Source organism: Mus musculus, chromosome 10, assembly GCF_000001635.26.
Source record: "Mus musculus strain C57BL/6J chromosome 10, GRCm38.p6 C57BL/6J".
Taxonomy (NCBI): domain Eukaryota; kingdom Metazoa; phylum Chordata; class Mammalia; order Rodentia; family Muridae; genus Mus; species Mus musculus.
The window spans coordinates 102005049-102023053 of NC_000076.6; the positions used below are offsets into that span (position 1 = coordinate 102005049).

An 18005-nucleotide genomic window follows, 5' to 3' on the forward strand; every position below is an offset into this window, starting at 1 on the left:
AGGGTTTTCTAAATTTTCTTATATAACTTACCTCTTTAATATCTGGTATGGTCTTGATTAGCATTGGGAAATGTGATCTGATACAGTCAATATATTCACAATCAAACTATGATATTATGACAACTATCTTCTTGACATCATATATGATATTTTTAAGAACAAATTGCAAGTTCTTAGTAACCAAATTTGCCTTTTAAACAGACTTATTAATAATAATTTCTCCCCAGATGATCTATGGTAGAAGAGAAGATGATAAATTATTTAAAGTATGAAACACAATGTAGTTATAGTAGCAATGTGAACTTGAAGGTTGCATGAATATGTTTTACATGTTTAATATAAAAGGGAAAGAAAAATGTGAATAAACATTATATACAAAGTTAAATGTTCAGAGAGGAAGACTAATTAATATGAAACTTGAGCAGAAATAAGTTTATTTCTATAAAATCAGTGAAGGGAGGGTCATGCAATTAAAAAAAAAAGGTTAATCATTGGTAAGAAATAGAAGATTTAGAAATTCACTTTCTTTGACAATTTGACATGAAAGGCCCAGTAAAGGGATTATGTCAGATAAAAGGGAGAAAGACATTTATGCAGTATGTAAAACAGTCAGACAAGCAACAGAAACATAAGAAAGGTTTCATAAATATGCAATTGTAACAGAATAAAAAAATAAGGTTACAGACAATGGAGAGAGGACAAGGATTAGATTGAAGTTTTAAACCGAGGCCAAAAAGGAATTAGAAACAGGTTTTAAATATCAATAAAGTTCCTAGTTTCAAATTCAAGTTAATATTTTGAATGCTACTTCTCAATAGTAGTTTTACAGAGACAGTTAGTGCTATTACTTGCCTCTGTAGTAACTTCAAAACCAAATGATTAACAGCATAGTTTGTATAGAACCAGTTTATTCTGTCAAAAGACAATTATCAAAATTTTAGTACTGATTTCGCATGACCAATTTTATTCAGTTGGGATCTGCACAGATGAGACAAAGAGAAGAGAGTGTGCTTGTAATGAGCTCTTCATGGAACACTTGTTTCCACAAGTTATGACATCGAAGCCAAAGAGTGTCTTACTCCCCTGAATCTTCTGCTTATACCTATGAATAGCAGAAACAAACTGCTGGGGCTTTATCCAAATCCAACATATCTAAATATCTCTATATGTGGTCATTACAATTTCTCTTATAATTAGTTTCATTGAGATAAAATTGATAACCTATAAAAATTATTTTGATGTAGATATTTTGATGACATGTATACAGATTTCAAATATATAGACAGTAGTTTTTAGTGTGGAATAACATCCACAATTTATACCAAAGCACTTTTTCAAACAATCCTGGGTCTACTCACTTGACATAACCTATTTGAGATTATTTATTTTTATTTTTTTATTAGATATTTTCTTTATTTGTATTTCAAATGTTCTCCCCTTTCCCCTTCGAACATCCCTATCCCCTCCCCTGTACCACTGCTAACCAAACCACCCACTCCTACTTCCTGGACCTAGCATTCCCCTATAATTGGGCATAGAACCTTCACAGGATCAAGAGCCTCTCCTCCCATTGATGACCAACTAAGCCATCTTCTGCTACATATGCAGCTTGAGCCATGAGTCCCACCATGTGTTTTCTGTGGTTGGTGGTTTAGTCCCAGAGAGCTCTGGGGTTACTGGTTAGTTCATATTGTTCCTTCTATGGGGTTGCAGACCCGTTCAGCTCTTCAGGTACTTTCTCTAACTCCTTCATGGTGACCGAGTGCTCTGCCCAATGGATGGCTGTGAGAATACTCCTCAGTATTTGTTTAGCTCTATACCCCATTTATAATAAGGTTATTTGATTTTCTGAACTCTAACTTCTTGAGTTCTTTGTATATACTGGATATTAGACCTCTATCTGTTGTAGGATTGGCAGAGCCTCACAAGAGACAGCTATATCAGTTTCCTTTCAGCAAGCATGTTAGCATCTACAATAATGTCTGGTTTTGGTGATTGTCTATGGGAAGGATCCCCAGGTGGAGCAGTCTATGGATAATCATTCCTTCAGTCTCTGCTCTACACTTTGTCTCTGTAACTCCTTCCATGGGTATTTTGTTTTTCCTTCTAAGAAGGATCAGCATATCCACATTTTGGTCTTCCTTCTTCTTGAGTTTCAAGTGTTTTGCTAATTGTAACTTGAGTATTCTGAGCTTCTGGGCTAATATCCACTTATCAGTGAGTGCATATCATGTGTGTTCTTTTGTGATTGGGTTAGCTAACTCAGGATGATATCCTCTAGATCCATCCATTTGCCTAATAATTTCATAAATTCATTGTTTTTAATAGCTTTGTAGTACTCTATTGTGTAATTGTATCACACTTTTTGTATCTATTCCTCTGTTGAGGGACATCTGGGTACTTTCCAATTTCTGAATATTATAAACAGGCTGCTATGAACATAATGGAGCACGTGTCCTTATTACAAGATGGAACATCTTCTGGGTATATGCCCAGGAGTAGTATTGCTGGAGCCTATGGTAGTACTATGTTTAATTTTCTGAGGAACCATCAAACTGATTTCCAGAGTTGTTGTACCAGCTTGCAATCCCACCAGCAATGGAGGAGTGTTCTGTTTCTCTACATCCTTGAGAGCATCTACTGTCACCTGAGTTTTTTCATCTTGGCCATTCTAACTGGTGTGATGTAGAATCTCAGGGTTGTTTTGATATGATGACTAAGGATGTTGAACTTTTATATAGGTGATTTTCAGCCATTTGGCATTTCTCATTTGAAAATTACTTGTTTAGCTCTATACCCCATTTATAATAAGGTTATTTGATTCTCTGAACTCTAACTTCTTGAGTTCTTTGTATATACTGGATATTAGACCTCTATCTGTTGTAGGATTGGTAAAGATCTTTTCCCAATCTGTTGGTTGCCTTTTTGTCTCATTGACAGTGTCCTTTGCCTTAGAGAAGCTTTGCAATTTTATGAGGTCCCACTTGATTGATGATCATTTTGATGTGTTCTTGGATGCATTTTGTGAGAATTTTATTGAGTGTTACTGCATCAATGTTAATAATGGAAATTGTTCTGATGTTCTCTTTCTTTGTTGGGACTTTGTGTGGTTTAGGTATCAGAGTAACTGTGGCTACATAGAATGAATTGGGTAGAGTACCTTCTATTTCTATTTTGTGGAATAATAGTTTGAGGAGAATTGGAATTAGATCTCCTTTGAAGCTCTGATAGAACTCTGCACTAAACCCATCTGGTTATGGGCCTGTTTTTGGCTGGGAGACTATTAATGACTGTTTCTAATTCTTTAGTGAATATGAGACTATTTATATTATTAATCTGATCCTGATTTAACTTTGGTACCTGGAATCTGTCTAGAGCCATGGGTAACTCTGTTGTACTCTTTGGTTGGCGGTTTAGTCCTCAGGAGCTTTGGGAGTTCTGGTTGGTTAATATCATTGTTCTTCCTGTGAGGTTCCAAACACCTTCAGGCTCCTACATTCCTTTCCCTAACTTCTCCCTTGAGGACCCCATTGAGGTCCAATGTTTGGCTATGTACCTTGGCATCTGTATTGGCCCTGCTCTATCAAATACTCTCAGGGGATAGCTATTCCAGGCTCGAGTCAGTGAACACTTCTTAGTATTAGTAATAATGTCTGGGTTTGTTGTCAGCAGATCCCTTGGTGGGGCACTCACTGGATGGCCATTCCTTCAGTTTCTGCTCCACTCTTAATCCCTGCATTTCCTTTTGAGAGGAGGAAATCTGGATTAATATTTTTAAACCATATCTCAACTGGGGGCAGTGCCTACCCACTGGATATGGTCTCTACAGATTCCCTCTCCCCTTTGTTGGGTATTTTGGCTAAAGTTCTCCCTGTTGGGTCCTAGGAACCTCTTTGGTCCCTGACATCTGAGACTTTCTACTAGCTACCCCCACTTCCCTATCCCTCAACAGAGGAATGGATATAGAAAATGTGGTATATTTACTGAGATATTGTTAACTTTTGCTGAACAATTGAAGACTGAAGAAAGGTCCAGTTTTCAAAAAATACAGTGTTTTTATTGTAATTCCTAGTTACCCGTTAACAAGGAAAAGTTTACTGAGGAGCCAGCAGTCCAAATGAATACACAGATGGAGTATCATATAGAGTTCAATCGAAAAGCCAGAATACAGATAGAAATTTAGTAGTAAACAGAACAGAGATGTGTAGATATGTGAAAGTCCTAAATGAGACAAGTATTATTCCAGAATTATACAGACAATGAAGACTTAAAGTAAACTTAAGATTCCAAGATTTTCATGATATCAGAACTGTAGAGGATTGTAGGCTTTTTATAGATATGAAAAGAGGATGTTCTAAGAAGGAAATAGTCAATCGTTATGATTTAAGTAAAAAGAAGTCTGTTAGTGCTCTCTATGATTTAGTTGGTAAGAACTGCAATAGATAATTTTGCAATATTCAGAAATTCCAACTCTAGTTCGATAAATAGCCAAATTTGAATTCATAATTTCGGTGAAGAAGTTGCATTGCACAATGGAAGTGTGAGAGCCTACACGAGCTTTGACTTTAAGTACACTGTAATATTAAAACAATTCTTTACAATGTTGAGAAAGATTTATTGTAGAAAAATAATTGATGCACGTAAGAAGTACCATGGCAAAGTTCATTGGACATTTAAAAAGGTTTGGAATTGAATTAAAAAAAAGAACAAAAACAATTTTTAGGTATTGAAGTGTACCTATCCAGGTGTAGAGAAACTGCAATTTTCTCCCCAGAGATCAAGGCATTTTTGCCCCTAACAATCACAGTGTGTCTCTGTAGTGGTTAAGATTTGTTTGTTATTCATTGTCAGTAATTTAACCGAAATGATCAGGAATTATCTTCTCTTCAGGGACATAGGTGATTTCTATGATAGAAAGTTCTGGGATTTCAGTTCCTTATTTTTATACTGGAAATGTTCTTAACTATATCTGCAATGGATCATATTAATAATGAAAGCAGTGTCACATTGTTTAAAATAAAAATCTATGCTATATCGTTAACTCACAGAAATAAAGACGGAACACTTGTAAAGAAACAAAATGGCAGAAACTAGAAACAACATAGGCTGTTTATCTGATGGGAAACCATAGGACTATGTGTTTTATCTTTGCTGCATCATTTTATTTCATTGATTTACTGTAATCATAGTATACTTGTTTTAGTCACATGAACAAATAAAGTAATAATAATTGAGTTATTCTTTACCTGACAGTGACGTATGTAGCAATTATTTGATGTCTAACCACAAGAATATATAAAAATGGGATGTTGAGAACAATTACTGAATAAATCTTAAAAGTCATCTCAAAATATTATTAGGAATAAGCTCCGAGTCAGTTGTAAATAATTAGCCCATTATTGTTGAGACAGCTTTGTCAAATTTAAATGAATATAAACACATTCTTTCAGTAAATTACTAAAAATTCTAAGATTAAAAAAATTCTTTCCTGTAATATTGTAACTTCTGAAATTATTTGCCACTAGTATTATAAGGGAGGAAAAAGGTGTGCTTTAAATATATTATTTTCAAAGGTCCATTTTTAGGGATGCTTTGTAGATAACTGCTGAACACTTGAATAAGGAAAATTAAACCTCAGTGCTTCTGGATTGTGTTCAGTTTGGAGGATGATTTAATTAAATACCCTTCTGCAATCAATGTTTATATTCATAGATATTAAACTTTTATTCACTTGTAAAAATTGAAATAATTTATACCTTTTAGAGTCTTATACATTCTTACTATACAACGCCATAACAGTGCTCACCTCTTTCTAAGTCTTTAGATTTTCGTTTCCCAGTGTAGCACAGCTAATAAGGATTAGTTAGCTTTACACACCCAGGAAGCAAAACAATGATAACAACTTGTGTCATCACATAGAGTGATTTGGCTTGAACTTGTGGTTTTTATTGAGGCTTATGTTTTGATCTAATATTCACATTCTCTAGGTAAAAAGAACATGCAACCCATAGTTATAATCACCTAATGTTCCCATAAATTTTGAATGCGAAAAATCAGAAAAAAATCCAGGCTTGTGTGACCTCCATCATTGATCCCATGAAAAATTAAAGGATGTTATTGTGACTAAGTCCCTTTGAAGGTTTGGGCAAAAGTCCAGTGGAATATTTAATGAGACTGAGAGGTACAGAACAGCTGGATTCAGAATCTGGGGTACCTTGTAGGCATCATTGATGTGACGCCTGTCAAAAAGAGAGATATTGCATGTTCAGTTTACTTTTATAAAACAACAAAAGAGAGACACTTAACAATACTGACATCTCATTAGTATAAGTGTAAATACTAGCTTTAATATTTCCACTTGTAAAATACAAAGACAATGAATTTATATTTTGTCCTCTTAATTTAAAATCTTGTGTATTTTTTTTTCAATTCTGAGATTGCACTTTCAGAAACTAAAGGTGTCTACACAGTGACCTGATAAGATTCCATGTTTTGTTGATATTCATCTCTGCATTAAATGGGAAAATTGAAACAGCTGGAATTGAAAGGAGACTTGTAATTGGCCTGTCTATAAAAAGTCTACAAGTGTAACAGTGATTTGATTCAACATGCAACTGCCATCATGATGAATGCTTACACTACTTTCTTGAGAGTCAATTACACTGTTTTTTTGTCGTTGTTCAGGGATTGGAGATCAGCCAGATCAGTTGTGTGCACAGATACCTTGGATCTGTCTTTTAAATCAGCAATTCCATCCACAGAATGGTACAACAAGGTTGAAGCATCATTCCATCTGGTAAGTGAAAGATACTTTTTATTTCTCTTCCATGGTAAGAATTAGATAAGAGGTCCTTTCAGACAGTAGTGGTCCTGCAGGGAGCAGTTGCTCTGAGTTACAAGCTACAAAATGTTTTCTGCTTTGAGCTGTTTGTTTGTTTATTTATTTATTTATTTATATGATGTCTGTTGCCTTATGTTGTAGCAGATAAAGAGCAACACTAAGTTCTGTCTGTCATGCTAAGATTGTATTGGAAGAGAGGACCCTCGAGCACCTCTGGTGATGAATGGATATATGTTTATGTGATGTTTAATACTATATATATATCTGTTCAAGATGAAGGCTATTGATACCATAGTGATTTAATCTGTGGGTTAACGTTTTCCTCTGTCCAACATTGTAATGAATGATCACCCACTCAACACCAATAAGTATGCCTTGGGGATTATTGATAAATTTTGGAATTTTGTAACTTCCATCATTTTCAAAATTGGGAAAACTGTAAAAAAAAAACTCTCATGAATTTGTTTACATATGGATTTTCCTTTTAGCACTAAATGAAACAAATGTGTCTAAGTGGGCAAAGTATACAGTTTGTTGTTCTTATCTTTTGGCCTGTACTGATGGTCAATAAGTACACAAAAAACTCTCCACATTATCAGCTTTCCATTAATTCATCTATAACATAAAAATTAATATGTATTTATATATTCATATATATGATATGTGTGTGTGTGCCCATGAAGGCAAATGTATTTATTCAAGTAAATTTCATATGTGAGTATATATGTAGAATTGTATGTGAACATATGAACTTAATTACACAGTGACTTGTACATAATATCCCATTTACATTCTAGAACAATATAAATCCAAAGGTTCTAACAGCTTTCTGTTTTCAATTTTGTAGCTCCATTCTTTTAAATAAGCAATAGGTTAGAAACACTCATGTAAATTTTGAAAGATCCAAGAGCTGCATTTGAAGATAAACCTTATCTGTCAAATGAAAATGAACTTGAATGTTGCAATTTTATTTGGTTTGGCTACTTGATTCCATCCATGTTTATGGATTCATTGAATTTGAATGTATCTCTTCTAAGATTTATACACCAGAACATCTTGCCTAGCTTCTAAAAGATAATTTGTAATGACTGGTATCTCTCTTATAAATGTTCATATTCTCTCAACTTTTATAAAAGAAAAATTACTGTCCATTTACCTTGTTCACTATTTTAAGAAGTGAAAAAAATCCCTGAATTTTACGGAAAATGACCATAAAATATTTGCACAAATTTAATGAGCATTTAACAAATAGACTTATTTTTTTTACACTGAATTTAGGTTTGGCTAAACATAGAGATAAAAAAAAATCACTTAAAGAAATGAAGTTTAAAGGAAGAGAAAAAAAAATACTGTACCTAAAGCAAGGGAGTATCAAAACTGGTACTTGGTGGAATGAACATAAATGTTCTGATTTAACAAACAATTTATGCTTTTAACTCATGAGCTTTAAGAGTTTCAAGCCACCATGCCCTTCTTTCATTTAGATCATACACACACAATCACACCCCAAGACTTGAGCTATCGATAATTGTTGGATTTTCTAAGATTTTTACACTCTGTTAATTCAATTATACTCCACAGAAACCATATATTCAAGATTACTTGAGGGCCAAATACTGGTCTTGAAGGAATAATAATAATAATAATAATAATAATAATTAATAATATCAAGTTGAGTGGTATGGAAGGGCACTGAAACTGGGGAGAGTAAGAAAGTGGAAATATAGATGATCAAACTCTGTTAGGCAATACTTAAAAAGAACAAATTAAAATTTAGCATACACTCATTCAACACAAATCATTTTTATGCTTTTGACTTATATATTATACTGGAAAAAGAAATTGTTTTGCTCTGAATTAAAGTCTGAAATAAAAGGAGATAAAAATATTAATCCTTATGTTGTCAACTCTCCAAATCATGAAATTCAATATTTAGAATTGTTTTAAGAGCCTGTGTTTCTGAAATCTCAACATGTGCAACATATAACCAGAATACAATATATTGATTTTGTAAGACTTATCTTTACCAATATGACCTTACTCTTATACAAAATAAATCCTGCCAGGACATGAGTCACATATTGTCTTCATTATATTTACTTTTAGAAACACCAGTTGTGTAATTATGTGTGTGTGTGTGTGTGTGTGTGTGTGCGCGCACACACACACATATATACATATATATGCATACAGGTATATTCACACTGGATTCCAGAAGATAGGAGAAAATTGCAAGCATAACACAGAGTCACATTATGAATCTGCTGCCATAGAATCTCACAGGATTTTAGATTCGCACACCCTGACTTTTGCTTGCCTGCCATATTAACAGTCCTTATAGTACCTTGTGTCCACACTCTACCTATTGTTCTACCAGAGTGATGAGTCCAGTATATGGTTCTACCTTAACCCAAGTCTCAGACATCATCCTGGTAAAATATCTTTCCCTAAATTTCTTATCTTTGTGGGGAAAGAACTAATATCTAGGGAAACCAGGCAAATTCACCGCTCTAATTACATAACAATAACAGCACTGTGATTCGCTAGAGATAGTCATTTCAGGATCCCATACTTTAGAAAAGTATCATTTTGAAACTTCTTTCCCTCCCTACTCATTATGAAAATAAAGATTATCTAGCTGGTTCTCCTAGATGTTTTTGTTTGTTTGTTTGATTTTCTATTTCTTCTAATTCCACACAACTTTAATGTTTGTGAAAATCCAGCTGTTCTTTCATCATGTAATGGAAGAAATATTTACTCTGATGACCTCTGCTTCTGACAGTTTAAGTGTTTCCTCCGGCCTGACACATTTTCTTTATTCCTAATCTTTAGCTGGTTGGTGTTTTTTGTTTGTTTGTTTGTTTGTTTGTTTGTTTAGAGAATACTTGGAATTTTACTTCTGCTTATTAAAGCAACAAACTTGTCTATAATTAGATGTACATTTTATACTAGACGTTGCCATATATTTTACCATATACAGACTTCCCAGAGTTGTTTTTTTATTAACCAGATGCAAAATCCATGTCCTTAGAACATAATTCTTTGAAACATTCTAAAACTCTAAGTTATTTAATTTTATTTCCCAAAAAGGGGTTGAGATTTTTTAAAAAATGTAAGAAGAATGGTTAACTAGGATGGGAAAAAGGAGGTCAGGGTAAAGAAGCCTATACAGTCTGGGACAACTAACACTAACTCTGTTTCAAAAAAATTCAGATAGAAATGTACTAATGTGGAAGATTCGTAACATACACACACACACACATGCACTCACACAAGTATACATACACTCACACACGTGCATACATGCACATAATATATACAACACACACATATACACACACACGAACACACACACACTATGAATGTGACACCACAGGTTAATAAAGCCTAATGCCAGATGTCAGATATGGGTAAATTCTTTATGATTTGTTAGGTTCCTTAGATTGCCAAATGCTAGAGACTATTAAAACAAGTTTTTGCATGCCCACTAAAACTTGAACATAATCCCATATTTTTGAAAACTCCACATACTTGAGACAGAGATTGCTGTAAAGTCAAGTTAATATTTTAAAAGTTTCAATTCTAATATCTAGCTTTCATAGTACTAGAAAGTGCTTTGCATGCTAACAGAGGAGAATTGTAACCATCAGCATTACAGCTCACATCTCTGAACTATAAGAACTACAGTAATGATCAACCTGGACAGTAATGTCTCTTCGTACAATACTGCCACAAATGTCATAGGAGTAACAAAATGTGTATACTTTACCCAAAGTCTGTTCTATGTGACAAAACCCATTCCTGATACTTTGTCTCTCTTCTAAGAGCTATCAATAGCCCCTCAGGTAGTTGTACAAATTTGTGCCCATCACCCTCTTGTTCAAATATTTTTAGATTATGTAGGTCTTGTCCACATTGTCACAACTGCTATGAGTTACTACATATATATATATATATATATATATATATATATATATATATATATATATATAAAATGTGTGTGTGTGTGTGTCTATCAAGCTGCATCTTTAAAACACCTGTCTTTGTATGTATCAACCACTTTGACCCTTAAATTCTTACTGTATCTTGTCCACAGTGCTGAACTTGGTGAGAAATGGATATAAAAATGGAAGATGACATAAACAATATTAATTCCTTCCTTCTGTATCATAATTTGTTAGATAATTTTATTTCATGTGACACTGATATAAGTAGTGTTATACCTATACACACACACGCACACATATACATATACATGTGTGTGTATGTATGTATCTATGTGTATACATATATGTGTATGTGTATGTATGGAGTATATACTTATATGGATTGGTAATAACAAGCCAAACCAATCTCATGGCACTGAAAGTGTTATACTAAAGATATGATAATTAAAGATAGGATAAATTGCAAGAATATGATAAAGGTGATAATGATGATAAAAGAATAGATGCATTGCAATAGGATAGAGAGATTAATAATAAATGTGGGAGTTAGGGGTATTGGTGTGTGTGTAAATATATGTTAACAGGCTTATGTTATAGTTGAATGTAATTAAAACTGTATTATTTTTATAGCATTTTCAATAATTACCTTGTGTCTTCTACTACCAAAGCCATATGTTATTTTCACCAATTGCCATCCAAACTCATCACAGAGTATGGCTATTAACAAGCTAGGCCAACTTTATTGCACTGAAATGTTATATACAGAGATAATTACAGAGATGATAAATTATACTAATGTGATAAGCATGATAATGATGATAATCAGAATAAATATATTGAGATAGGATAGAGAGACTGATAAATGATAGGTACATAGGTAGGTAGGTAGATGGATTGATAGATATTTCGATAGGTAGATGATAGTTAGATCTGTAATTTCACTGAAGTTTGAATATTTGAGCGACATCTTAACTTTTTCATTATCCTAGTTTAAAATCCTACATTTAATCTTGTCATTCAATAAATTTTATTGTGCATGAAGTGAAGCCTATAATTAAATATTATAGTTAATTTTATTTTGCTATTACCACTCCCTAAAATTATTAAACATACAAGTTATAAATTTTCTTAGATGATTAATAAATAAGTATATGAATGTTTATAAACACTCTCATATTTTTCCATCAGAAATGAATAAATTTTATTTAATCCTTTTTTTACATTCCAGAATTTTTCCCCTCTCAGTCGACCCTCTGACTATTTCACATTCCATATCTCCTCTCATTCTCCAAGAGAATGTTCCCACTTCCCCACCACCCACCTCACCTGTTGCAGTAATCTCCTCCCAAATATACCCCGGGAATGAAAACACAACACAATTAATAGGAAAATATGCTGTGTATCTAGATTGGGCAGACCTGCTGCTACACTACCATCTTCCCCATCTATGAGACCCCTTAGAACTTGCAGTTTCTCCAGGCCATGTGCTTCTGCTCTGCTTTTCTGCTTCCTCCTCCCTTTTTCTCCCCCTCCTTCTGCTCCACCTTCTCTTTTATCTGCCCAATCATCAGCTCTCCTTTATTGTACAAATTAAGGTGGGAAGTAGGTCTACAGGAAATCACCTGAGTGCTGACTCATTCCTCATTCACAACCTCTCACAGGAGAACAGAGTGAACATCAAATATAATTAGCCCCAGGGTAGTCCACAACACCCACCCACCTCCCCTTTCTCTGGGGCTTCAAGTCTCTTGAGGGTTAGTTGCATCTTCTCTGACTGAGTCCAGACCCAGCAGTCCTCTGTTGTATATGTGTTGAGGGCCTCATATCAGATGGTGTTTGCTGCCTGTTTCAGTGTCTGAGAAATCTCAGGAGAGTCTCTCATATGAAACTTTTCTTTATAGGATGCTACTATTTATATACACAAAAAGTAGATTTGATAAGCCATATTAACTTCTTCCTTTCCTATTAGGCTGTACTGTATAGTTTTATGTCAGGTTGAATATATATAGCCATATGTAAATTTTATTGACCGAAATTTAGTTTCCCATATCTATACTCATCTGAGAGGGATACAATTAAGACAATGCTTCCATAAGATTGGGATACAACAAGCATGTAATATAATTTCTTAATTACTGATTGATAGGAGAGTGTCTACCCCATGATAGGTGGGGCCACTCTTTTGCAGCCCTGAAGCTTATGGGAAAGCAGGCTGAGAAAGCCATGATTTGCAAGAGCATAAACAGCACATCTCTATTATTTCTGGACTTTGCGTTTCATCCCAGTTCCTGTCCTTATTTCCTTGGATGATGGACAGTGATGCAGGAGTGAAACTCAATCAAACCTTTTATACCCAACTTGCTTTTGTTATGGTGTTTCATCCCAGCAATGTATCTCTAACTAAGACACACATGTAATTTACCAATATATACATATAACAGGATTACTGAATCTTAAGACCCTGACCCCCATGAGCTCATCCTGCTTCTCAAATGAGCCTGCTCTATGGATGTATGTAGAGACAAGTGTCAGACTGAACTCAGCTCTGCTCTTCAATGCTCTTTTCCCCCTCTGTTCTGCTTTTCTCCTCTTCTCTAATGGAAGCACAAGGAAAAAGTGTAAAAGTTCACAAAGCCTTAGTGTATCTCCTCTTTCTGTTCACTCATCTATTATTGTTAATAGCATGGATAATTAAACCAAGCTCCACTAACTTCCAGTTCTTCATCTTGAAAATGGAAATAATGACATCAATTTTATAGGATGAGATGAAATAATTTTGGTTAAAGATTACATATAATGTGCTCATTTTCCTAGTTCTATAACTTAGTATGAAGTAACATAGAACTGATACATTTAACAGAATAGCTTTTAAATATCCCATTGAATTGAGAAGGTTCTGCGCCTTCTGTGACATTTTAGAAATTACATGACAATCACGTAATTCATTTCTATCATATAAAAATAAGAATGACATTTTCTATTATTGAACCAATGCGAACTGGTGCTGGGACTGTACATGATCTTCCTGAATGTGAAAAGATAGGAGCATGCTCACTTACATGAATGTGTGTTGGATAATATTGAAAACTCACTGCTAAGTATATTTTTTATAATTATGTAATTTCATCTCTTTTTGCACAGAAAAAATGAAAAGTAAGAAATTTCACTGTAAGTTAAAAACCTAGCTCTGTAGAGAAATAAGTTAGAACGCATTCTAATCATCCTGGGAAGGACAGCGCATGATCAGTGAGCTCTCGAGGAGTAAACCGGTAAAACTCAGGCAGAAAAATAACTCTGCTAACATTAAAACAATACCAACACAGTTTCCTTAACAAATGAGAGAATCTGGGTTTAGTCTAGAAGAGTGTAGCAAACATGCTTCTGGATATTTAGTTATTTAAAATTAAGGCATAGACACTACCTACTTTTCTTCCAAAATGTAAAAATGTATAGATGCATCTCCAGAGAACATAGGTGCCTTTTTTTGTTTGTTTGTTTATTCAATTAAAGCTGGTTTAGAAACTGTCAAGCAAGATGGCACATGAACCTGGAAGTACATGTGCAATGTCTTTCACACACTTGAGGAGGAGACTTCAAAACCAAATATAAAAACATATGAAATGGTTTTTTTACTTACATTATAAACCGAGTGAAGGAAAACAGAAACACTGTGCCACCAATCATTTGATAGGTAGATAGATAGATAGATAGATAGATAGATAGATAGATAGATACATACATACATACATACATACATACACACATACATACATAATACATACAGAAAGAGAGAGAGAGAGACAGAGAGAGAGAGAAAGAAATGCAGCAAGTTTTTTTTTTCTATTTTGCCTTTATCATGAGTCATCCAAAAAACCCTGGCATTTAGATTACCATGTAATTCAGTTTTAGCAGAAATCTTCAACAGCAGAGTTATCAGTGAGAGTGACATACATGTTAAATAGGAGAGGATATCATTATATTTGTAGTCAAAATTTTAGTTGTCTTTTTTTCTGAAAAAAATATTGATAGAACTTAAAACATGCTAAACATACATTTTCTGAGACTTCCTCTAATTTTTAATCTGAAATCATATTTATATAGTGATATGTCTTCATACTTTACTATAAATAATTTTATTTCATATTAAACAGAATCTATAAAAATATTGTTTTAGACAGTTAAAAGAAGTAAATATTAGATGTTAACTTCAAAAATAATAGGTTAAGATAGTACAATGTGATAAAACCCATGCTATTTAACATAAACAGAAAATATCCTATAGTCTGATGACATGCTGTACATAGGATTAGCTTACATTTCACAAAACACAAGTGAGAGAATTGAAGAGTCATCTTAGAAAACAGGGCTTATTTTCATATCCTTTTGAATTCTTGTTTCAAATGATCATTTTATTCAGATATGTGTGCTGATAACATTTTACCTATTGTACATCCATCTCCCTACTCCATACAACTCACTGTATAGGTGATAAGTCCCAGCCTTTGACAGTGACAGGAAAGATTAGCAAGAATTTTGACTTTGATAAATCAGATATATTAAAACTTTGCTGCAGGGATGCACTCCTCAAAAGCTGGTTTAGCACTGTAAACACGGTCCTCCTTGTTGTTTGCTTTCTATAAACCTGTAACACAGTAGGTATTCCAATTAAATGAAGTGCATGTTCATGTACACTTCAGACTATTTTACATTATCCTGCTGGATTATGATGCCTTAAAGAAAAGACTATCCAAATGATTGTGGTAGAAGGAAATATGAGTCTTTTTTTTTTCTTTCTTGGAACAGATTTTATTATCAACACAGTCCTTTCGCGATTTCATAGACCTGTTATGTATTCCCACCCCTCTCTGCCACACTCTCCTCTACTGGTCCTCCCCTTCCATTCTCCTGTGCTCCATAAAAATCTATTTTCCTTCATTACAAGTTTTGGATAGTTTAGTCTTCCAGACCCACTTATGATACTTTTCAAGCTATAAGCTATCAAGGTCATAAAAGTAAATTTTTAAAGGTTTAATTTTGGTTCAATCCAAAGCTGTTTGTCAGTCAGTTGAGTGAGGTAACTCAGCACTTTGACAAACAGGGTTATTGGTCTTTTACGATTTTTCTGCTACACCAATTTACTGATTGTCAAGGTCAAAAGAGACATGTTTTCAAAATATATTATTATTGATATTCTTTTTGAAACTCTATGAGCATATTGGGAAATAAACTGATGCTCTCTTTCGATCTTTAGCGGCCAAGACAGCTATCTAGAACTTCTCAGTGTACTAAGGTGTTTGACATAAGCATTGTCTGACAACTGAAAAATAATAAAATCTGTAATTCACCCTATATTCATGTTAACTAAAGGGTAGGATAAGACATTTGAATAAGAAATGGTGGAATGCCCAAGAAAATTTTTCCTAGGGTAATGAGTGTCCTTAATTACATTCAAAAGTCATTCTATGTTATTCTACTTCTTATTTGATTGAAACACAATTCTTTCTAATCCTTGCTACAAAACATCACATGTAGGAATAAAGTACTAATAACCTAGTTTATTTTCTGAAGTTTACCTTCTGTATAGGTTTAAATAATTAAGAGTGATTTTTAGATTTAAATTCACAATGTCAAAACAAACAAAATCTCTCTCAATGTCTAATCCTTGTTTAATTTGCTAGCTATTATTTCTCTTAGATCTTTGCTGGGTTGTGCATAGTATTCAGAATTTGTGTTTTATTTATATATTTTTGTTTCATCTTTAATCCAAGGACTTTAAAATATCAAAAATCTATCTAGAAAATTATAAAAATATGATTTTGGGAAAAATATTTTCTAAAAGACTTATTGGTATAATTGATACACAGCAGATACATTTTGAGAATATTAGGTATGGTGTCTCTTTTCTATCCAATATATAAAAAAATCATAAATTTGATACATGTTATCAAAAGTCTGATTTTCAAAACACTATTCATTATATCATCATGGGATAGAACAACTCTTGTAAACTGAGATATATCCCAAATGACATTATGTAACTGACCAGCTGTTTATTAATATCAGTCAAGAAGATATTAGCCTTATTTCTGTCAGAGAAAAATTCAAAAGTCAAATAAAAAGAGACTCAAGTTTAAAGTGTGTGTGTATATGTGTGTGTGTGTGTGTGCTCACAATAGCCATTATGATTCTAAGTCACATAATATTTAATTTGGCTTTTGTGCTCCAAGTGATAGTCTCAGTAGGAAAATAGTTTTTAAACGTGCACCACTTTAGACAACATTCAGAGCATCGAGATAATTAGGCAGGGATATTCAGATGTTTTAAGAAATACTATACCAGATAATTATTGACCCAATATGCTTGTTTAAAGTCAAATAGATTTTGTGGTAAACTTTATATGTTGAATATATTTCTGGACCAGAGCTGTTGCAAATTTCTGGGTGCATTAAAATGCAAGTTGATTCAAAGCCAAAGAACAATGAGATTCTTAATGCATTGTGGGTATCTTCTGTGGTTTATGTTTTATGGAGAGGACCTCGGAATATTTAAATTTAACCTGAAAATACCTCAGCGTTAGATACTGCTGAGATTTGCCCTAGCTTTAAAGCTTGCTAAAATTTAAATATTCCTAAAATTTAAATATTCCATGTATAAACTTATTATCTATTAATTTGCATTTTCAGAAAACTAGCAAACTACATTTTGTGTCTACTATATGAATAACCCATGATTCTGGTTCATATATCAAATTCAACTTACATTTCTACAGGGTAGACTTTGCTGTGGCTGCTTTTGAAAGGGAAAGAAAATCATATTTAAACTAATTCTAAGTACTTTTATTCCTAACATTTTTTTCAAATTTCTGTCACATGCCCTCTACTCAATATTTACATTAAAAAGTGAGAGCTATTCATGCCATTTTTCTATCTTCAAGACATTGCTTAGTAAAGAGAATCAAAGATGACCTTCCTCAACTGCAGGGCTCTACCTACATCCCTTTTTCTGTGAGAAGTTTAGTGACTGCATGAGCATATGGAAATAGTTTCCTTTTTATTGCCCAGCTATCATAAGAAATATCATCAGAAAAAAAAAACTGTTCAAAACAATAACAAATACACACACATGAACCTTTCATTTCTAACTGTGCTTAATTTTTACTTATCTATTGAACTGGAATGCCTTTAATTTAACCCTAACTATCCTCATAATATTTATTT

At 33.4% G+C, this 18005-nt stretch overlaps 1 protein-coding gene across 4 annotated transcripts in view; it reads left to right on the forward strand.

Annotated features, from left to right (window-relative positions):
- Mgat4c (MGAT4 family, member C) overlaps positions 1-18005 on the forward strand; it is a 710365-nt gene that overhangs the window by 323562 nt on the left and 368798 nt on the right. For all 4 annotated transcript variants that reach the window (XM_006514002.1, XM_006514003.1, NM_001205098.1 and 1 more), the window contains one exon: positions 6685-6796. The gene's annotated coding sequence lies outside the window, so the exon portion shown is untranslated. The remainder of the gene's footprint in view (positions 1-6684; positions 6797-18005) is intronic.